The sequence below is a fragment of the Chiloscyllium plagiosum genome, unplaced genomic scaffold, assembly GCF_037043375.1.
Source record: "Chiloscyllium plagiosum isolate Xiang-an unplaced genomic scaffold, Cpla_swu_hap1 HiC_scaffold_13, whole genome shotgun sequence".
Classification (NCBI taxonomy): Eukaryota; Metazoa; Chordata; class Chondrichthyes; order Orectolobiformes; family Hemiscylliidae; genus Chiloscyllium; species Chiloscyllium plagiosum.
In genome coordinates this window covers 26,041,190-26,064,714 of record NW_028270151.1, presented here as the reverse complement: position 1 = coordinate 26,064,714, position 23,525 = coordinate 26,041,190, and the positions used below count along the sequence as shown (strand labels likewise).

At 40.4% G+C, this 23,525-nt stretch overlaps 1 pseudogene across 1 annotated transcript in view; it reads left to right on the top strand.

The window, feature by feature from the left end:
• Window positions 1-23,525, top strand: part of LOC148148276 (scavenger receptor cysteine-rich type 1 protein M130-like) — a 60,252-nt pseudogene that overhangs the window by 10,462 nt on the left and 26,265 nt on the right. The window contains exons 4-6 of the transcript XR_015759257.1: window positions 3,467-3,784; window positions 10,086-10,400; window positions 22,558-22,872. The product of XR_015759257.1 is annotated as a scavenger receptor cysteine-rich type 1 protein M130-like (transcript). The remainder of the gene's footprint in view (window positions 1-3,466; window positions 3,785-10,085; window positions 10,401-22,557; window positions 22,873-23,525) is intronic.

Below are 23,525 nucleotides of genomic sequence, written 5' to 3'. Positions count from 1 at the left end.
CGTGGTTCAACGGTTCACAAAATCTGGCTGTCCCTCTTAAAGGGAAGTGGCAAGGAAGAACAATGCTCACTGTTAAGTGATGGCAAACTCAACGCCAATGAAAACTGCTCAACAGAGATTCGAAATAGAAGTGAACAGGTTATATGTTCTTCCGGGACGCTGGGACATTGGGGTAAAGATGATGGATTCCACATCAACGAGAACTGGTCATTGCGCTTGCAGGGCGAGGTATCCAATGAGGATTTTTAAAATGTCACTTTCGTTGTTTAAAAGTCATTGATAAGGGCAAAGTTTCCTTATCTTTTTCAGTTCTGTGATCAGCCGCAGGTCTGATGCAGAGCTTTACAATCTTCACAAGGGCAAAAGACAGGTCCTGATTTACCACAACCAATTGACCCCTGTGGCATTCTCACCGATCTGATTCAGAGCAGCAATCCAGCCATCCGAACCAACCAATCTTCCAAGGAGGTGGAGTTCACTTTTACAGACATAATTGTAACCTGGAGTGAGGGATAATGATAGTTATTTTAGATTAGATTAGATTACTTACAGTGTGGAAACAGGCCCTTCGGCCCAACAAGTCCACACCGACCCGCCGAAGCGTAACCCACCCAGACCCATTCTCCTACATTTACCCCTTCACCTAACACTACGGGCAATTTAGCAAGGCCAATTCACCTAACCCCTGCACATTTTTGGATTGTGGGAGGAAACCGGAGCACCCGGAGGAAACCCACGCAGACACGGGGAGAATGTGCAAACTCCACACAGAGAGTCGCCTGAGGCGGGAATTGAACCCGGGTCTCTGGCGCTGTGAAGCAGCAGTGCTAACCACTGTGCTACCGTGCCGGCCATTTTTTTTTATTTTTACCATTCTTGACCTCCCCCATTGCCAAAACAAATTACATCTCCTTTTGGAGGAACAACACCTCACCTTCCACCTGGGCACCGTACAGCTCAGAGGATTCAACTTTGAGTTCTCCAATTTCAAATATCATCCCTTCCCAGCCCCTCCCCTTTGCTTCCACTGCTCCCTGCCACCAACCGGATTCATTTGCCCCATTGACCAACCTGTCGTCACCACCTTGCCCCCGCCTGCCCCTTTTGAGGTTCTGATTTCTTTCCACTCGACAGCCAAACTTGGACCTCTGCAACTCTTTCACTGCCTGACATTAGCATACAATGGAAAGATTTGCAGGTGGATACTATCCCAGTTTGGCTGTTACAAACACACCTTCCACGTCCTTCACATACAATAACTGCTGTTCTGAAGCCAAGGCAAGTGGTGAAAGAACCAACGAAGGGGAAAATGTGTTGCTAATTGACATAATCACCACATGGAAATTCTCAATCATCACAAACAATTTAAAACTTTCATGGGGGACATGATTGAGATGTTTCAAATGATGAGGGGCATGGATGGGGTAGACAGGAAGGAACATTTCCCCTTGGAAAAGGAATCAGTCATGAGGGAGCATAGGTTTTAGGTAAGGGGCAGGAAGGGATATAAGGAAAACCTGTTTTATATTCAGAGCGTGTGGAAATTTGAAACTCACTGCTTGTAAGAGTGGCAGAGACAGAAACTCTCAACATTGGGGAAACATTTAGACTGCACTTGTGGCATTTAAGTACTGGAAAATGGGATTAGAATAGTTCGGTGCATTCACTTTCAACTGGCACAGACTTGATAGACTGTGACTATCTCTCTAACATTAGTCAACAGCAAATTCTCACGGTCAACTGGAATGAGCAATAAAAGCTGGCCTAGCCAATGATGTTGGCATAGCATGAATGGAGAATAATAAGATCTGGAATTGTGTTCGAACCCAGATTGTCTGGTTCAGAAGGAGAGATGGTATCCCAAGAATAACATAAACTCCGAAGGGAAATTAGAGATGGGCAATAAATGGTAGGGTGGATATCAATAAACAGCCTACTTTAAGTGTGATGTGGAAGTGCTGGTGTTGGATTGGGTGGACAAGGTCAAAAGTCACATGACACCAGGTTATAGTTCAACAGATTTATTTGAAATCACAGGCTTTCTGAATGTCACCTGATGAAGGGGCAGCGTTCCGAAAGCTTGTGATTTTAAAAAAAAACTGCTGCACTCTAACCTGGGTGGTGTGACATTTGACTTTAACTCCTGCAGGTCATCTGCCAGAAACTGGATCCACACATCAAAATTAGTGCCACAAGATCTCTTATGATCTCATGCAAACAATCCGTCTGATTGAATGTATCTTAATTTCAGTTGATGAGCTGGAGTCCCATCTTCAGACATTATGATGCCTCAGGGAGCTGGAATTGTTCTTGGCTAGTATGGTTCAACCTGAAGAAACACCAATATGACTAGTTCCATCTTTTTTTTTCTGTGCTCAGTGATAGAAGAATATGAAAAAAAGATTTTAACAGAACCTCTGGTGTTAGTCCTTCTCCAAATAGCCTTGCATGCTCCTGAACAAAGAGCAGTGTAATTACTACACAATCAGCTTCAGTAACTTGCTTTTTTTTTAAAAGGTTCAGAAACTCATTTCACAATCCTTGCTTGTTAAAAATTCCTTTTCCCATTGAGACCACAAACATACACAACAAGACAGCCTTTACATTCATCTCAGTTTCCTGGAAACAAAGTAACTGGGAAAATAGCAAAGCTGGCAGTCATGTTCATGGGGACATTGCAATACTGGAAGAAAGATGATATTGCTGGCGTTGGTCAGAAGATGCAGGTGTGGTGGTAGTACCAGAGTCAAGAGCTGGGTTACATTTTCTAGAGCTAAGCAAAAAATGTTTGCTGCAGTCTCCAGATCACTAGCTTGCAAACATGTGAAGAGAACGATTGACATGGAAATTACTGGAAAGGGCAAGAATTTAGGCAGTAAAATGGGATGGAAGACTTTGGTTAACCAATTAACTGTGATAGTCATATTCTGAAGGCCCCAAAGAAGTTAAAAGAGGTCATGGAGTATGTTCAGTAGAATTTTCCATAGCATAATATTTCCAGTTCTAGTAGAAGGGAGGCATTCATGGACTTAGATCTTGAATTGTGATGTGTCAATAATATAATGAAGCCCTGGGATATCCAGGGTTCAATGATTTTTTTCTATCCTAACATTTAAGTTAATTTTTGAAAAACACAAGGGACAGTCTAGAATAAAAAAAATTGCACATGGGATAATAAGAGCAGACCAGTATTGATAAATTGGAAAAATAAATTGGTGCTTACGCCTGAAACAATGGTTGTCCTGCTCCTCAGATGCTGCCTGACTTACTATGTATTTCCAGTGCCACACTTTTCAACAATAAATTATAGGTGAGCATTTAATGTTGCTTCAGTCAAACTTTAAATGATTGAATACATCCCAGAAAAAAAAACATTAGGGCTCATTTCTTTTCTTGCCAACATGTCCAATTTTGGCACATCAGAGTTAACATGATTAAACTGAAACTGCATTTTCTCCTCTGACAGTGAAACAAAATGTGATTCTTGAGGATGGAGATAGCCCTTGTGCTGGGAGAGTTCAAGCTAGCAACTTTGATACATGGAGTATCATCTGTGGTCGAAATTGGGATATGAATGATGCTCGTGTATTGTGCAAATACCTCGGATGTGGTGAAGCAGTATCAGCATCTGGGAATTCTCAGTTTGGAGCTGGCAATTGGCCTGTGCTTAACTTTGAAATTGGCTGCAATGGCAGTGAGGAAGACCCCTGGAAGTGTGAATTGAAGCAGTTGGCTCACAATAACTGTTCCGGTGAAGTGGAAGGAGCTGGTGTCATTTGTTCAGGTAACTCTCCTGTCTGAAACAGTGAAAACCATGTGCTACCACTTTTTGAGATTGCACACAGTTTACATGAAAACGCAACATTATAAAATAACAAAAGTCATCTAAGTCAGATTGGAGGGTCCAGATTTGGAAATGAAATATAACTATTCTTAACATTTTACAGATGCAGACATTATGCATGTTACCTTTCACATGTAATTTGAAGCTAATGTCCTTCAATAGGAACATGAATAAGAGAGACAGCCTTTCATTAATTAAAACTAAAAGGGATTGGATACTACCACAAACTTGGCAGCAAAAGCCAGCATAATAAATAGTTTGAAAACACTTAAAAGCCACAAGAAATTGCAGTTAGAATACTTATGCAGAAACATGTGGAAAGTGAACAAACAGAGCAAATGATTCTTCCATCAAATAATAGTAAGTATAGGAGAGTAACTAGAAATTATGCATGTGAAGTCCATCCCAAGTATTTACAGTTGCACAGTACCCAGGCACAATTAACAACTGCCTTGCACAATTATCTCCAACAATTTCATGATTTAGTGACATTCAAATTATGGCACACATGCTCTCGTCCAAGGCAAATCCATTGCTCATACAATACTGAATCTGTATTCATCACCAGATTCTTGGAAGTTTTATTTTGTTGTTGGTGGTTTGGTATTGCTTTACATTCTGAGAGACATAAGACAATTCATAGTGTTGGTCTTATACTAAATGGTATGCTAGCTTTGAAACCAACTGAGGCAATCTATGTCTTTCCCCTGTTGTCATTGTATGCAGATGACTGTTTGGAAAATTATATAAATATCGTGTCCTCACATTTGCAGAGGCCAAGATGTTTTTCTCAGTGTGGATTATGGAAAAATGCTGTTGTAGTTATGATTTCCTATCTAAATACATACAAGTATATGATTATACAAACCTGGAGTAGGAAAAGGTCACTTTGTTCCTCAAACCTGCTCCTCCATTCAATAAGACCACGGTTGACCTGGTTATTTCACATTTCCACCAACCCTGTTATTTTTTCAAGTGCCTGCTTATTAAGTGTCCATTGTTATGGACCAGACCAGACCCCTTCAGAATATTTTCAGAAGGATAGCCTAGATCCAAACTTAATTTTAGCTATTTATTTTAGAGGCAACTGTAAATTGCTGTGTTCCAGATAGAATTTGGCTGGTCAAACTATTTGGGGTTAAGCAAAACACAATTTATTCAAACACTGTAGTTAAAATACAACAAAAAAGAGAAGAACTTTGAATAACTAACGTTATTGTAAAATTTTACAGAACAATAGATACAGTAACTATGACTAATTAACTGTTCCAATATAGTAACGTCTCATAAGAACACCACTTGACAAAAAGGCAGTCAGGAACAGATTGCTTCACTTGCAATCCAGCAGCAGGGACAGAGGAAAATATCAAGTAAAAACTCAGGAGGGTAATAGCCAGGAGGTATTTACTGCAGCTTCAAAACCTGATGAGACTCCAACAGCAACTGATGCTAAATCTCAAAACAAAAAATCTAAAGATGAGAAACCTTGGTCTCTGAGAGCTAGCGACAGCCATACATGCTGCTTCTCTTGTTCCAAATTTTAAAAAAATCTGAGGCCTCTCAAGCTGTTTACTTCATGGGCCTTCACTAGCCACTTCTGCCTTAAAACCTCTCTTAAAAGAAACTATGAAAATCAACCTCTTAAAACCACAGCATCATTACACAATTCAGCTCTGATTTGAAATATTCAAGGGCTGTGCTTCTACACTTTATTTCCAAGGACTCACAGTTCTTTGGGATAGCACAAGTCTTTGTCATAAATGGTCCACAGCCCAATTTGAAATAAAGAGTCATTGTTCAACATTGCAAACAGGAAATATCATTTCCAAATCCACCATCTGAAGACATTTGTGATCTTGTAGGTTCAATCAATTGCCTTTAACCCTTGAATCCAAGTCTAGCAATGTAAAACATAACCCATCTATTTCTGGGTAATTGACCAGAGAACTTTCTCTTAACTGCTTTTGAAGCACTTACATCCTTAAATATGTGTGTCAAACATGCACAATATAATTGAAACATAACCTTTACAATTTTTCCCTACAGATTGCCCTGGCATTAAAAAAATAATATAATTGTTTTCCTAATTACTTGCTGGACCTGCATAACAACTGTTGTAATTCAGGCAAACACTTAACAGAACCTTTCACTGCATTCGTAGCCTCATTTTGAAGTGCAGCTTTTTCAGCTAGTTTTCTTTTTTCAGTTCTCTAGCCTTAATCTTTTGTTCTTTCCTGATCGCTATTCCAGTTTCTGAAATCCTGTTTCTCTTTTTATTCCCTGAAGATCAAGTCTTTTCATCCCATTTTCCATTATTTTCAGTTCCAATCTTCCTTCATTCATTACCTCAAGCTACCTCATTTCTTTTTCTCCCTCAATCTATTTTAACTTAACTCAATTAGAGCTACCTCTGATGATTCATTGTTTGGAGTACCTGGTGGCTCTTTTGCATTTTCACTGAGAGGATGATTTTTATACTTTATTCCCCCTTTAGACATAATGAGACTCAGCTTTCTTTGTTTAAACATTTATTCCTGCATGGAATGGAGGTCTACTCATCAAAGTTGCATGCAAGTAAAATCTTTACTGCTAAAGCCATGGTTTTATACTATTTTAGCGATTCTAAGCTTCCATTCAAAGCGCTACACGTTTACTTATCCCTATCTCTGTCCACCAGCATCCACATAGTCTACATTCCAGTTTATTACTCAGGACTATATTTTCCAATCTCACTCAAACTAGCACATATGATTATATTATCCAATCATATTATTACATGTTCACCTGTTCTATTTTTAAATACATACCTGTAAGAATCCGGAATCCAGTACTGTCCTTTCCCCATTAGAGCTCATAAATTCCAATAAGAGTCGGAGTCTGAGCGGGGTGGTGTCAAGTAACAATTATTGTGTTAAAAATCACACACTAGGTTAAAATCCAACAGGCTTACCTGTATTTGGAAGCATTAGCTTTCGGAGCATTCGCTCCTTCATCAGGTGGTTGTGGAGAATAAAGTTGTAAGACACAGAATTTATAGCAAAAGTTTACAGTGTGATGTAACTGAAATTATATATTGAAAAAGACCTGGATTATTTGTTAAGTCTCTCATCTTTTAGAATGACCACGTTGGTTTCAGTTCGTTCATATGCAAATCGCAAAACCTTTTTAAAAAGTTACATTCTCAAGTGAACTTTAACAGTTGGTGTCACGTTGGCCCAGATAATGTGTTGAAAGTGTGAGCTTCCCTGTGAGGCTGTCTGTGCCACAATAGTCAGACTGATTCTAACCTATAAAATGGATTTACAGAATCTTACATGGATTCATGCAGTTTTTGAGCAAAGGAAAACATAATTCTGCAAGTAAAAAATTCCCCCCTATATGTATATGTGTATGTGTGCATGAGGGTGTGTGTGGTGTGTGGAGGGAGTGGGGGGAGTGGTTGGGTTATGAGTGTCTGTGAGAGAGCGTGTGGGAGTGTGTAAAGGGACATAAGTACGTGAGAGGGTGTGTGGGAGCGTAAGTGTGAGCGTATGGGAGAGGGTCTGCATGAGTGTCTATAGGAAAGTGTGTGTAGGAGTGTTGTGTGTGTGTGTGTAGGAGTGTTGTGTGTGTGTGTGTAGGAGTGTTGTGTGTGTGTGTGTGTAGGAGTGTTGTGTGTGTGTGTGTGTGTGTGTGTGTGTGTGTGTGTGTGTAGGAGTGTCTGTGTGAGTCCGTTTGTCTGTGTGTGTATAGTACAGTGGGGTCACCCGTAGTGTGACATGAACCAAAGGTCCCAGTTGAGGTTCTTGGGTTCATGTCACGCTACAGGTGACCCCATTACATGATATACACACACACACACGCACACACAGCCTTCATTACCGAGGGTCAGTGGTGCCAAGTTTTCCCTTTGTAATTGGCTGTCTGGTACAGCATTTTATACATTTCAAGCTTTCCTCAGCAATTTCCATGTAATTCCAACTAAGCTAATCATATCACTGAATGACAAATAGATAGACAGGCTTGAGATCCACCTCAGTTCTTTCTAATGTTTCCCAAACTTTCTTATCATCTTTCATCAGGCATTTCATAATGGATACTGTACTCAAGTAATATTTGCCAGCCGTACCATATTAACTGCCAATTAATTGAATACTTGCCTCTCTCTTCAGCACCTTTAAATTTCTCATTACAGGAAATACAAAACAATATTGCCTTTTGATGAGTTCCAAATAATGTTGTGTGGTTCCATCTAGTGTTAGAATTCTTTAGCCATCAAGTTGTGGCTTAAATGTGCTCATGCAAAGTACAATGCAATAACTGCTAATTTACCATCTGAAGCTGGTTTGAATCTTTTCCTCTAGTGTTTTTAGTAATATTTTGTATATAGGTGGAGCAATAACTACTTCAGAATCTATATCTATAATTATTTGAAAGTCTTAACTAAAAAATCCTCTTAATATTATAACAGATTGATTAAATAATTCAAGAGAAACATCTAATTAGCGTGAAATGTGCTTATCGATATCTAATGTGCAAGCAACTACAGCTGCACATTTTATCCCAGTCCAGTAACCTTGAGTCTACAGAGTGTATATTGTTCTACTTGTGAAGACAAAATGATGTAAAAAATTGCCCCACAGTCTCCACCTACTGTCAGTGATGTTCTGCTACATTAGCCATGGGCAGCCATCAGGCATTTGGGGATGCTCAGTCATGGGCCAGCCCTAACAGCCCTTTTTCATCTTCCAGAATGTTACTTATTTCTGCATTTTTAGTCTCTACAAAGAAAGTCCACATTTAATTCCCATACCAATTATATTACTTCAGACTTAGATAAATCGTGCAAACCAATCAGAGTTAATTCCTTTATTTGTTGGATTGTTTTAGCCATTTCCAGTTCCAGGTAAGTTAATAATATGAAAAACATCATATTTAATCCCTTTTATCCTTTGCCAAATTATTATTACTCCACGCACATTCTCACTTCTGTTATGACACTGAAGTGCACTGCTGATTCAGCCACACAATTCCGCAAGTCATCTCAAAAGTTTAAATGTCCAATTGATTCCCCAAAACTGTTAAATTATTTGACTATTATTTTTATCTAGGACAAAGAGGAGAATTCATCAATAAGCATTAAAATGCAAGCACACAATCTTTAACAACTGTCATATGGATTACTGCATACTGCTATGAAAATTTAAATCATATTGCCTTTAAATCCATATGCATATACATTCTTAGAACAAGAGACATATTGTCCTGTAAATTTTTTTATTGAAATGAGAAAAAAGCAATAAAGAAAAATTATGCATCAAATGTCAAAACTTCATGGGTGGAATATTGGGACTTTCTGACAGTTGTTTCTTTTTTCAATTAATGAAATCATTTTGCTGTAGGCCACAGGATAATAGTAGATCTTCAGTTCTGATCAGTAGTGACCAGTCAGATCTCTTATTGATTTTGTAGGTTTTTTTTCTCAGAGTCTTTGAGTGTTGACATTCACAGGGAGAGAGAGTGTGATCAGTGTTTCCGAACAAACCTTTCCACAACTGCAAGCATTTTATTCTTTTCTCAGGGAGGGAGAGACAGAACTTTACTGTTGGTGTCACTGAGGTCTTGTATTAACCACATTACTCCCCAATTTGCAGTAAAACAGAAACTAATAGTCCAAACATCTGTTGGGAGGCAACTTACCTAGCAAGGCCCCTTCCACTGGTTTGTCTGTCAAAGTCCATCTTACCTCTCTCTCAGCAGTTAGGTTTTTCTTAAAGCCCCGTGATCTTTGTAATCAAAAACTAAATTACAACACAATTTGTCTTTTAACCTTCAAATTCCAAAAGTCCACAGTAAGTAAACCATTCCCCAAGTAATGTCCAGAAGTTCAATTTTCCAGTTTTCTTTCTAAAGAAAACTATATGGCTCTAGCAACTTGCTGTAATGCGGTTGAATAGAGAATTTACTGAAAATGTGGTGTTGTATTTGGAAGTCAGTCAAATGCAACAATTAAGGATTCTAATGGACATGAAAAAACAATAATCTTGCTCAACAGCAATTTTGTTCTGTAATGCATAAATATTAATGCCAAGATGCAGATTACCAGTTAGATAATCTAATGAGTAAAGGGTAATGATAGTTTCACAGTGAAACTGTTATATATAAATAACATTTTTGTTACAATTTTCAGCACAAGAGAATTAGCGATGGAGAGTTTGACTTACCCTGTATAATGAAAGGTTTTTATTGTTTTAAACAACAGATCACAAACAACCCAGACTTGTTGGTGGAGCAGATAGATGCTCTGGAAGATTAGAGATTCAGAAAGGAGAGACTTGGGGGTCTGTATGCGATTCACACTGGGATTTACTGGATGCCCGTGTTGTGTGTGCATCACTGAAATGTGGAGAAGTAATATCGGTGCTCACAAGAGCTCACTTTGGAGAAGGCAGTGGTCCCATATGGCAGGATGTCTATGAATGCCAGGGAAATGAGACCATTCTCTGGTACTGCCCCACGACACAAACAAATCGAAAGAACTGCACGCACAGAAATGATGTCAGCATTATTTGTTCTGGTAAGTCTTTCATACTTTCTTATACCTGCTTTCAAGTGGAAGATAGTTTAAAATCTGATCATTTTTAGCCATGGATTTACAGCATTATTTTTCTCCATCTTAATCATCAATATGGGAAACGTAGTTCATGCTTTATGTGAGATTCAGACTGTAGTTGCCTTTTCAATCTTGGTGACTGGATATATAGTAGTACATTCCTTTCTTCATTTATGGAGTTTGAACAGCATGCTGTCAGAAAATTCCAATGATTCATGATCTTTTGAGTGGTTGCCTTGTTCTATACTTACCAGGCAGGGAAACATCGTATCTACTTTGACCGTGTACTGTGCCGTCACAGTTTTCAAAGTAACATAAATCACCTTTCCTTCTTTGAAAGTCTAAAGAATGCAGGGATAGTTTCCCAAAGTTTGCCTGAAATGACAATCCTGCATTCAATTCTGGTCTCCCTGCCATAGGAATAATGTTATTGAACTTGGAAGGGTTCAGAAAATATCTACAAGTATGGTGCTGGAATTGGAGGTTTGGGCTGTAGGGTGAAGCTGAATAGACTGGGATATTTTTCCTGGAGTATCAGTGAATGAGAGGTGATCTTATAGATCACCTTATAAAATCAGGAGGAACATTGCTGGGTTGAATAGCCAAGGTCTTTTTCCCAGGGTAGGGGAGTTCAAAAGAAGTGGGCATAGGTTTAAAGTATGAGAGGAAAGATTCACAAGGGACCTGAGAGGCAACTTTTCATGAAGAGGGTGTTATGTGTATCAAATGCGCTACCAGAGGAGATAGTGCAAGTAGGTACAATTACAACATTTGAAAGGCTGGATAAGTACATGAATAGGAACGGTTCAAAGTGATGTGGGCCAAAGCTGGCAAACAGGACAAAATAATTTTAGGAGATCTGGTTGGTGCGGACAAATTGGACTGAAGTTTCTGTTTCTGTGCTGTATAACTCTATGACTCTTTGACTTTATAATTTGTCTGTTCTACCCTTTTGTGCTACCTCAAGGGAGTGTGCATCCCTTCTTTGGTAAGCAGACCAAAACTGAACACAACACCATAAATATGCAGCAAAATATTTTTTCTCCTGTACTCAATGTCCCTTGCAATGAAGGCCAAAATACAATTTGCCTTCTGAATATAATGCTGTCTTTTTTGTGACTTCTGAACAAGGATCTCTTAGCTATCAACTGCACAATATCACACCATTGTTTTCTGTCTTTCTTATCAAATAACTCATCCTTTACTGGTCTAGACAGAAGAACAGAGAATGGGAAATTGGTGTATTTGAAAAACAATTTCTTTGTGCCTGTCTTCAGGAGAATGATGCAGAAATATTTCTCAGAAGTGGTAGGGGACTTTGAAAATGGAAAGTTGAAGAAATTAGTATTAATCAAAAGTAATACTTCACTTCTTTTCTTTTTTTTTGTCTATTCTTCCTAAATGATGAATGTCCTTGAGTATTCAGCTCCCAGTCTTAATCACACTGCAATCACAGAAACATAGAAGATAGGAGCAGGAGGAGGCCATTCTACCCTTCGAGCCTGCACTGCCATTCATCATGATCATGGCTGATCATCCAACACAGAGTCATAGAGTCATAGAAAAGTACAGCACGGAAACAGACCCTACGTTCTAAATCGTCCATGCCAACCAGATATCCTAACCTAATCTAGTCCCATTTGCCAGCACTTGGCCCATATCCATCTAAACATTTCCTATTCATATACTCATCTAAATGCCTTTTATATTCTGCAATTGTACCAGCGTCCACACTTCCTCTGGCAGCTCATTCCATACATGCACCACCCTCTGTGTGAAAAAAGCTGCCCCCTAGTTCCATTTTATATCTTTCCCCTCTCACCCTACATTTATGCCCTCTAGTTCTGGACTCCCTCACCTCAGGGAAAAGACTGTCTATTTCCCCTATTCATGCCCCTCATGATTTTACAAACCTCTATAATGTCACCCCTCCGTCTCCAACACTCCAGGGAAAACTGCCCCCAGCCTATTCATATCTCTCTATTGCCCAAATCCTCCAATCCTGGCAAAATCCTTGTATTCTTTTCTGAACCCTTTCAAGTTTCACAACATCTTTCCGATAGGAAGGAGACCAGAATTGCACACAATACTCCAAAAGTGGCCTTACCAATGTCCTGTACAGCTGCAATAAGATCTCCCAACTCCTCTACTCAATGCTCTGACCAATAAAGGAAGGCACACCAAACACCTTCTTCACTATCTTATCTGTCTGCAACTCAACTTTCAAAGAACTATGAACCTGCACTCTCAGGTCTCTTTGTTCAGCAACACTCCCAAGGACCTTACCATTAAGTGTATTAGTCCTGTTCTGATTTGCTTTTCCAAAATGCAGCACCTCGCATGTATCTAAATTAAACTCCTTCTGCCACTCCTCAGCCCATTAGTCCATCTGATCAAGATCACATTGTCCTCTGGGGTAACCTTCTTTGCTGTCCTCCTCACCCGAATTTTGGTGTCACCTGCAAACTTACTGACTATACCTCCTATATTCACATCTAAATCATTGACATAAATGATGAAAAGAAAATCAATAGCCTAATCCTTGCTTTCTTCCCATTACCTTTGATCCCATTTGCCCCAAGTGCTATATCTAGCCCCTTCTTGAATACATTCAATGTTTTGGCATCATTACTTCCTGTGTTAATGAATTCCATAGGCTCACCACTGTTTGGGTGAATAACTGTCTCCTCATTTCCATCCTAAATTGTCCATACTGAATTCTCAGACTGTGACCCTGGTTCTGGATGCACCTACCATCAGGAACATCCTCCCTGCATCTACCTTTAAGAATTTTATAAGTCTCTGTGAGACTCCCCCTTCATTTGTCTGAACACCAGTGAAAACTATCCTAACCCAGCCAATCTCTCTTTGTACGTCATTGCTGCCATCGCCAGAATCAGACTGGTAAAGGTTTGCTGCACTCCTAGAGAGTTAGAACATCCTTTCTCAGAAATTATGTGGAGGTTCTGGTTTGTACATTGTATAGAGAACCCCCAGCTTCCATCACAACACCACAGATTTCTTAGAGAAACTCAGCAGCCACAGACCAGTCGAACTAGGAACATTCGTCATAGCAATGGATGTTTCGGTACACTAAACCAGCATTCTCCATGATGAGGGCATCACAGCAACAGCCTCAGCATTCAATACTAACAACCGTCAATCTCCAGACACTCATCCACTTCAACCTCGACCACAACATCTTCTCCATTGACGACCAGTTCTTCATCCGCACAGACACACAGAATAGCTGTAGGCATCAAATTTGCACCCCATTATGCCAACATTTTCATGCACAAGTTCAAACAAGAGTTCTTTGCTGCACAGGATCTCCAACCAACACTCTACATCAGATATATTGATGACATTTTCTTCCTCTGAGGAATCATTGAAACAACTACACATTGATATCAACAAGTTTCATCCCATCATCAGACGTACCATGGATCACTTTTTAGAATCAGTCTCATTCTTGGACACACGCACCACCATCAAGGACAGACATTTCAATACTTCTCTCTACTGCAAATCCATGGGTAACCTCATGATGCTGCTCTTCTCTAGCTCCCACCCCAAATATATTAAAACAGCCACCACGTATGGACAAGCCCTATGCATACACAGGATCTGGTCAGATGAGGAGGAATGTGACAAACATTTGAAGGTGCTGAATGACACCCTCATAAGAACAGTATATAATGCTCAACTTATTGATCGCCAATTCCAACGTGCCACAGTGAGAAACCGTAATGACCTTTTCAGGAGACAGACATGATATGCAACTGATAGGGTACCCTTTGTTGTCCAGTACTTCCCAGGAGCAGAGAAAATAATCATGTTCTTCACAGCCTGCAAAATATTATCTATAAGGATGAGTACTTTGCCAAGATCTTACTCATACACTTCTCACTTTAAACAACCACCAAAGCTAAAATTGATCATTATTCGCAGCAAACTGCCCAGCCTTCAGGACAACATCGACCACAACACTGTACAACCCTATCATTGCAACCACTGCAAGACATGTCAGAGTGTGTCGTCAGGAGTGCTGCCATTACATGTGGGGACACCACATGTGTGGCAGGTATGAATGTGACTCAGCCAACATGTCTATCCCATACAGTGTAAGCAAGGATGCCCTGAGGCATGGTATATGGGAGAGACCAGGTAAAAACAATGACTGCAGATGCTGAAAACCAGATTCTGGATTAGTGGTGCTGGAAAAGCACAGCAGTTCAAGCAGCATCTGAGGAGCAGTAAAATCGACGGTTCAGGCAAAAGCCCTTCATCAGGAATGAGGGCTTTTGCCCGAAACGTCGATTTTACTGCTCCTCGGATGCTGCCTGAACTGCTGTGCTTTTCCAGCACCATTAATCCAGAATATGGGAGAGACCAAGCAGACACTACAACGACGGATGAATGGACACCATGCAACATTCACCAGACAGGAATGTTCCCTCTCAGTCAGGGAATAGTTGAGCAATCAAGGACATTCAGCCTCAGATCTTCAGGTGACCGTCCTCCAAGTTGGACTTCAGGTACGCAACAATGCAGAGTCACCGAGCAAAGGCTGATAGCCAAGTTCAGTCACCATGAGAATGGCCCCAAACAGGATCTGAGGTTCCTGTCACACTACAGGTGACCCTACTAGACTATACACTCTCACACACACACTCACAAACAAGCACACACACAGACATGCTGTTACACATGATCGCACACACACAGACCCTCTCTCATACACATGCTCTTTCTCAAACACACACACTCTCTCTCTCTCAGAAATGTACTCCATCACACTCACACATACACTCTATCAAGTGTGCACATACGCTCACACTCTCTTTCTCACATACACACAAACATACACTTTCTCTCTCTCTCTTTCTCTCCATCACATGCACACATGGATGCACGCACACGCACAAAAAATCTATGGGGTGAATTTGTATTTGCAGATCCATTCTATTTTGTTCAAAAAGCCCACAATTTGTAGGCAATCAATCCATGTGACATTTTATAAATTTCTCCTTTGGAAATAGAGCCAGTGTGACTCAAGTTTAGGAGACAGACAGTCTCTAACCTCACATCTTTAATGCAGTGTCTGAGCTGAGGTGTCACCTCTACTTTTATAAACCTTAAGTTATCTCGGAAATGTGACTTGAAAGCCGTCCTAGAATTTAAATATGAATGAATTGAAACCTGCAACCCCATTCTAAATGATTAAAAGTCAGCAGCAATCTCGGTTTGTTCAAGACATCATATCAGTTGTATGACACTTTGATCTTTTACGATAAATTGTGTCCTATGATCCTGCCTCATTCGCTACCTGATGAAGGGGCAGTGCTCCAAAAGCTTGTTATTCAAAATAAACCTTTTGGACAATAACCTGGTGTTGTGTGATTTTTAACTTTCTCAGAAAAGGAGAACAAAACTGCACACAATATTCTCGGTGTGGCCTCAGCAAGGCCTTGTATAACTGCAATAACACATCCCTGCTCCAGTACACAAAGCCTCACACAATGAAGGCCAACCTACCTTTTGCCTTCCTTACCAAATGCTGCACCTACATGCTTACCTTCAGCAACTGGTGTACAAGGACACCCAGGTCCCACTGTACACTCCCCTCTCCCAATTTACACCATTCAGGTAGTAATCTACCTTCTTGATTTTGATTCCAAAGTGAATAACCTCACATTTATCCAAATTATGCTGCATCTGTCATTGAGTTGCCCACTCACCCACCCTGTTCTGATCATGCTGGAGGATCTCTGCATTATTGTCACAGTTCACCCTCCCATCCAACTTGATAATATTGCAAACTTTGAGATGATACATTTTGTTCCCTCATCCAAATAATTAATGTATATTGTGAATAGCTGGGGTCCCAGCACCCATAAATAATTAAATCACACAGTTCTCTTTACTCACAGCTTGAAATAATTAGCTTTCTCATGAATGCAATATGTCATAGAGTCACGGAGATGTACAGCATGGAAACAGACCCTTCAGTCCAACCTGTCCATGCTGACCAGATATCCCAACCCAATCTAGTCCCACCTGCCAGCACCCGACCCATATCCCTCCAAACCCTTCCTATTCATATACCCGTCCAAATGCCTTTTAAATGTTGCAATTGTACCAGCCTCCACCACTTCCTCTGGCAGCTCATTCCATACACGTACCACCATCTGCGTGAAGTTGTTGTCCCTTAGGTGTCTTTTATATCTTTCCCCTCTCACCCTAAACCTATGCCCTCAAGTTGTGGACTCCCCCACCCGAGGGAAAAGACTTTGCCTATTTATCCTATCCATGTCCCTCATAATTTTGTAAACCTCTATAAGGTCACCCCTCAGCCTCCGTCATTCCAGGAAAAACAGCCCCAGCCTGTTCAGCCTCTCCTTATAACTCAAATTCTCCAACACTGGCAACATCCTTTTAGTTTTTTCTGGAACCCTTTCAAGCTTGACAACATCTTTCCGATAGGAAGGAGACCAGAATGGCATGCAATATTCCAAAAGTGGCCTAACCAATGTTCTGTACAGCTGCAACATGACTTCCCAACTCCTGTACTCAATACTCTGACCAATAAAGGAAAGCATACAAAATGCCTTCTTCACTACCCTATCAACCTGCGACTCCACTTTCAAGGAGCTATGAACCTGCACTGCAAGGTGTCTTTGTTCAGTAACAGTCTGCTAAGATTTGCCTTCCCAAAATGCAGCACCTCACATTTATCTGAATTAAACTCCATCTGCCACTTCTCAGCCATTGGCCCATCTGGTCAAGATCCTGTTGTAACCTGAGATAACCCTCTTCGCTGTCCACTACGTCTCCAATTTTGCTGTCATCTGCAAACTTACTGACTGGACCTCTTATGCTCGCATCCATTTCATTTATGTAAATGACAAAAAGTAGAGGATCCAGCACCTATTCCTTGTGGCACCCCACTGTTCACAGGCCTCCAGTCTGAAAAACAACCTTCTACCACCACCCTCTGTCTTCTACCTTTGAACTAGTTCTGTATCCAAATGGCTAGTTCTCACTGTATTCCATGAGATCTAACCTTGCTAACCAGTCTCCGAAGGGGAACCTTGTTGAATGCTTTACTGAAGTCCATATAGATCACATCTACCACTCAGCCCTCATCAATCCTGTTTGTTACTTCTTCAAAAAACTCTACCAATTTGTGGGACATTATTTCCCACGCACAAAGCCATGTTGACTATCCTTACTAAGTCCTTGCCTTTCTAGATACATGTACATCCTGTCCCTCAGGATTCCTTCCAACAACTTGCCCACCACTGATGTCAGGCTCACTGGTCTATGCTTCCCTGGCTTGTCCTTACCACCCTTCTTAAACAGTGGCACCACGTTAGTCAACCTCCAGTCTTCTGGCAACTCACCTGTGACTATCGATAATACATATATCTCAGCAAGAGGCCCAACAATCACTTCTCTAGCTTCCCACAGAGTTCTAGGGTACATCTGATCAAGTCCTGGGGATTTATCCACCTTTATGCGTTTCAAGACATCCAGCACTTCATCCTCTGTAACAAGATATCACCATCTATTTTCCTATATTCTATATCTTCCATACCCTTTTCTGCAGTAAATACTGATGCAAAATACTCATTTAGTATCTCTCCCATTTTCTGCGGCTCCACACAAAGACCGCCTTGCTCATCTTTGAGGGGCCCGATTGTCTCTGTAGTTATCCTTTTGTTCTTAATGTATTTGTAAAAACCCTTTGGATTCTCCTTTATTCTATTTGCCAAAGCTGTCTCATGTCCCCTTTTTGCCCTCCTGATTTCCCGCTTAAGTATACTCCCACTGCCTTAATACTCTTCTCAGAATTCACTCGATCTATCCTGTCTATACCTTACGTATGCTTCCTTCTTTTTCTTAACCAAACCCCAAATTTCTTTAGTCATCCAGCATTGCCTATACCTACCAGCCTTTCCTTACAACTGAACAGGAATATACTTTCTCGGGATTCTCGTTATCTCAGTTCTGAAGGCTTCCCATTTTCCAGCCATCCCTTTACCTGCGAACATCTGCCCTCAATCAGCTTTTGAAAGTTCTTACCTAATACCATCAAAATTGGCCTTTCTCCAATTTAGAACTTCAACTTTTAGATCTGGTCTATCCTTTTCCATCAATATTTTAAATCTAATAGAATTATGGTTCCTGGCCCCAACGTGCTTCCCCACTGACACCTCAGTCACCTGCCCTGCCTTATCTCTTAAGAGTAGGTCAGATTTTGCACCTTCTCCAGTGGGTACACCCACATACTGAATCAGAAAGTTTTCTTGTACACACTTATTAAATTTCTCTCCATCTAAACCCTTAACACTATGGCAGTCCCAGTCTATCTTTGGAAAGTTAAAATCCCCTACCATAGCCACCCTATTATTCTTACAGATAAATGAGGTGTCCTTACAAGTTTGTTTCTCAATTTTCCTCTGACTATTAGGGGGTCTAGAATACAATCCCAATTAGGTGACCATCCCTTTCTTATTTCTCAGTTCCACCCAAATAACTTCCCTGGATGTATTTCCAGGAATGTCCTCCCTCAGCACAGCTGTAATGCACTCCCTTATCAAAAATGCCACTCCCCCTCCTCTCTTGTTTCTCTTTCTGTCCTTCCTGTACCATTTGTATCCTGGAACATTAAGCTGCCAGTACTGCCCATCCTTGAGCCATGTTTCTGCAATTGCCTTGATATCCCAGTCCCATGTTTCTAACCATGTCCTGAGTTCATCTGCCTTCCCTGTTATGCCCCTTGCATTGAAATAAATGCAGTTTAATTTATAAATCCTATTTTGTCCCTGCTTGTTCCTGACTGGTTTTGTTCTCAACTGTACCAGTCTCAGGTTGATCTCTTTCCTCACTATCTCCCTGGGTCCCAACCACCTTACTAGTTTAAATCCTCCCGAGCAGCTCTAGCAATTCTCCCTGCCAGTATATTAATCCCCTTCTAATTTAGGTGCAATCCATCCCTCTTGTACAGGTCACTTCTACCCCAAAAGAGATTCCAATGATCCAAAAATGTGAATCCTTCTTCCATACACCAGCTCCTCAGCCTTGCATTCATCTGCTCTATCCTCCTATTCCTGCCCTCACTAGCTTGTAGCACCGGGAGTAATCCAGATATTACTACTCTCATGGACCCTTTTTTAAATTCCTGCCTAACTCTCTGTAATCTCCCTTCAGAATCTCAACCTTTTCCCTTCCTATGTCATTGGTTCCAATGTGTACAATGACCTCTTGCTGGCCCCATCTCCCCCTTGAGAACATTCTGCACCCTCTCTGAGACATCCTTGATCCTGGCACCAGGGAAGCAACACACCATTCTGATTTTTCGGTGCTCGTCACAGAAATGTCTGTCTGTACCTCGGACTAGAGAATCCCCTAACACAGTTGATTTCTTGGAACCTGATGTACCCCTCGTTGCATTAGAGCCAGTCTCAATACCAGAAACTTGACTGCTCGTGCTACGTTCCCCTGAGAATCCATCACCCCCTACATTTTCCAAAACAGCATACTTGTTTGAAATGGGTATAGCCACAGAAGACTCCTGCACTAGCTTTCTTACATTTCCTGGAGTTGACCCATCTATGTGACTGTATCTGAGACTTTCCCTCCTTCCTATAACTGCCATTCATCACATACTTTTGCTGTTGCAAATTCCTCACTGCTTCTAACTGTCTCTCCAACAGATCCATTTGATCTGATAAGGTTTGCTAGCAACAGCATTTATTGCAGATATAATCCACAGTACCCCTTAAACTCTCTTTAAACTCCCACATCTGACAAGAAGCACATATCACTGTACTAAAGGCCATTTTTGCTCCTTCACAATGCACAGATCCAGAAAATAACACTGTCTTATTCCTCTGCAAAAAAAAAATGCCCCAGGTTAAATTAATAGTTATGGTTTATATTTTAAGTTTAATCAAGAGACATATCTCAAAAAAACATCTAATCAAGAAATAACGCACTCTACTCACTACTGCAGACTTTCTGTGGGCCACAATTAAAACAATACACTTATCTGATTCTGTGCTGTGAACTTTCCACAAACAGTTCCTCCAAGATCAGTTGTAGATTTCACTGTTTGTTAATTTTCCCAGATGCACTCCGACTTCCAGTGATACATGAATTTAAATAGCAAAGGCAGTACTGTGCAGGTACACTGTGGTGTCAGTTTCTTTCTCTCTTCCTCTCCTGCACTGACCTCACCATGTGCTTCCTTTGTCTGTTCTTGTCCCTTTCAAAACTGCTGTTATTTTGACTTGTTTTTTCCAAAGTTCCAAGACAATGCAACAGCATATAAAACAGTAATTGCTGCTCCTGGAATTCAAGGGAATTACCTCCAGCACCTAAAATACCTCAAAAAAGGAGCAGCTGTTACAACCAGAAATTTTTCCTATCCTCCATCTTGGATTACCCAGAATCCTGCATCAAGTATTCAGATAGAATGCTTTTAATTACCTTTTTTCACATTATTCCACAAACTGATTCTAATAAATACTTACGTTAACATTATCTTTCAAATAATATTGCTGACTACATTTCTGTTTCCAATTCCCAGTTGTTCTTCCAGTCATTCTGACTGACCTCTCAGGATTCCATCCAAAAGGCAAAAGCAGCAAAAACATGTCACAGCCAGGATAATAGCCCTGATAATAAGATGCAACTCACCAATGTTATGCAAGTTGCCCCTGTCCCAGAAACATTGTTCTAATGTAACCAAAATCTGAAGCCTTTTATTGTCCATCAATTTTTTGAGCTAAGCATGTTTAATAGACAATGGCACTGAAAATACTCTTGATATTAAAGCTGAAGTTCTGTCTCCTAACTCCTCAAATATCTGTTTTCCAGACTTCATCTACCTAGTACTGTTGGTACTAAAATGGAACACAACCCTGTCTGTTCACCCTCACCTGGAATAATAACATGCAGTCACTCTGTGTCACCCTTGCCCCTGACACCATGGAGATAATATACCATCCTGGTGTCAAAAGTGTGGATTCAGAAATGCCTGTTTTTTCCATGATTAATGAATTCACTATCATCATGGCTTTTCTATTCTTCTTACTCCTCACCTGGAGCTCAGTCACTCTGTTGTCAGGGACTTCATTCTTGCTGTATTGTATTGAACAATTCCATCCTCATCAGTATCTAAATGCAACATTGTTCATCAGCAACATTTGTTCAGTAGAATATCCCTGCGCTACCTCTGCAGTTCTCATAGACAATCTCCAGGAAACCCAGTCATTTGTTGCATGCATTTCTTAAATCTGCACCGTAACCATCTCTGCATAGCAGTTGCACCTCAATGACTGCAGATGCTACTTCTGAAGCCCAAAATAAACCTTCTACAGCAACTGATATTTCTTGCAAACATACTTGTTGAGGACACATGGTGCATTCATGACTTGTACCTACTGCAGGATGCATATTCAATATGGCCAAACGACCTTGGTATACCTTAAAAATGGAAAATAAAATCACCCCCCCCTCACTAAAATTATTAACTCACCAAATTCTCAGCTTTACACATTATCCAGCGGTATTCCATGGAAGCAGTTAGGTCCAAGTATTTATGTTATTACAGATGCAGAGAAAGCCAGTTCTATTGGAGCTACAGTAACCAGTTAAAACTAACTAATTAACAAGTTGATTATGACTGCTCTCCAGTGGAGAACTGATTTATCTCTGTATAAACTTGGCAGAAACTTCAATTTTATTTAAAATGTAAATTTCACTTTAATGGTACATGCAGACAGGACATAGTTGCAGTAAGACATAGGCCCTTATAGTTCCTTTACTCAGAAAATTCTGAGCTTCTCAGACAGTACGAGCTACATTAGCTCCAACAGGGGTTCCAACAGGTGTTCCAAAGCAATTCAAATTCTTTCATTGTGGCACTGGAATATTTCACTCCTATGATAGATGAGAATACTTTGAGGTCTTCAGTTCCTTCTGAAGTTTTTCATGATTTTTCTTTTCTTGTTTGAATGATTCATTTTTTGCATACTTTAATTTAAATGAGAATAAATTCATCCAGATGAACATAAATTCAATGAAAAATGTTCATTGTTCTTGGACAAAGGAAAAAGGAGACCACGGTTAGTTGGTGGTAATAATACCTGCTCAGGAAGAGTGGAGATAATGTTTGATGACACCTGGAACACAGTATGTGATACCTATTGGGATTTACAAGATGCAGCTGTGGTCTGCAATCAACTTGGTTGTGGGGCTGCGATCTCAACTCCAGAAGGTGCATACTTTGGAGAGGGAAATGGGCCAATATGGAATTATATCCACATTTGCACTGGCAATGAAATCCGTTTGACTGAATGCCCGATTGCATCCAGCGGAGACCGTCAGTGCACACACACAAATGATGCTAGTGTCATCTGTTCAGGTAGGCATTAATTCATTGTCAAATACCAATTATTCTGATAATTATGTTGTTACTTATTTATGAGTAGAAATGTGCAATAGCATGTTCTCTTAACTTATGATGTATCTGTAACCAAGATGTCAGTTACTCATTTCTCTTCCATTTATCTTCATTATCAGAGGAAATTGAAATGGATCTATTGAGCACTTCTTGTGATGGATCCAACTATAAATCTGCATAGGATGTACAGTTGGGAAGCACATATGACTTCACTTTGCTCTTTATAGTTGCTCTGAGAAAGTGGGCCTTCTTGTGAACTATTACAGTCCATATATTTGTGTCAGTCAACAGTCTGCCTGCTTCCAGACTAATCGGAGGGCTTCAACATCATTGTGTGTCAAATTCTTCAATGCCTATAATCCACTTTGTGTCATCACCATCATAATTAATGGTGTTTGGCCAGTTGTGAAGATCTAGCTGTGCAGCAAGTAATGGGGGAACAGGTGCAGTGAAGAATACTACCTAAACATGTCTACTCATCTCAGATGCATCCATTGATGGCAATATTGGTGGCTGCAATTACAATGGACTTATTATTGTGGTCAAATGCAATGGTTGTACAGAGGAAGCCCTGGACAATTGTTTGCCACTGACACAGCACTAAATTGGATAGT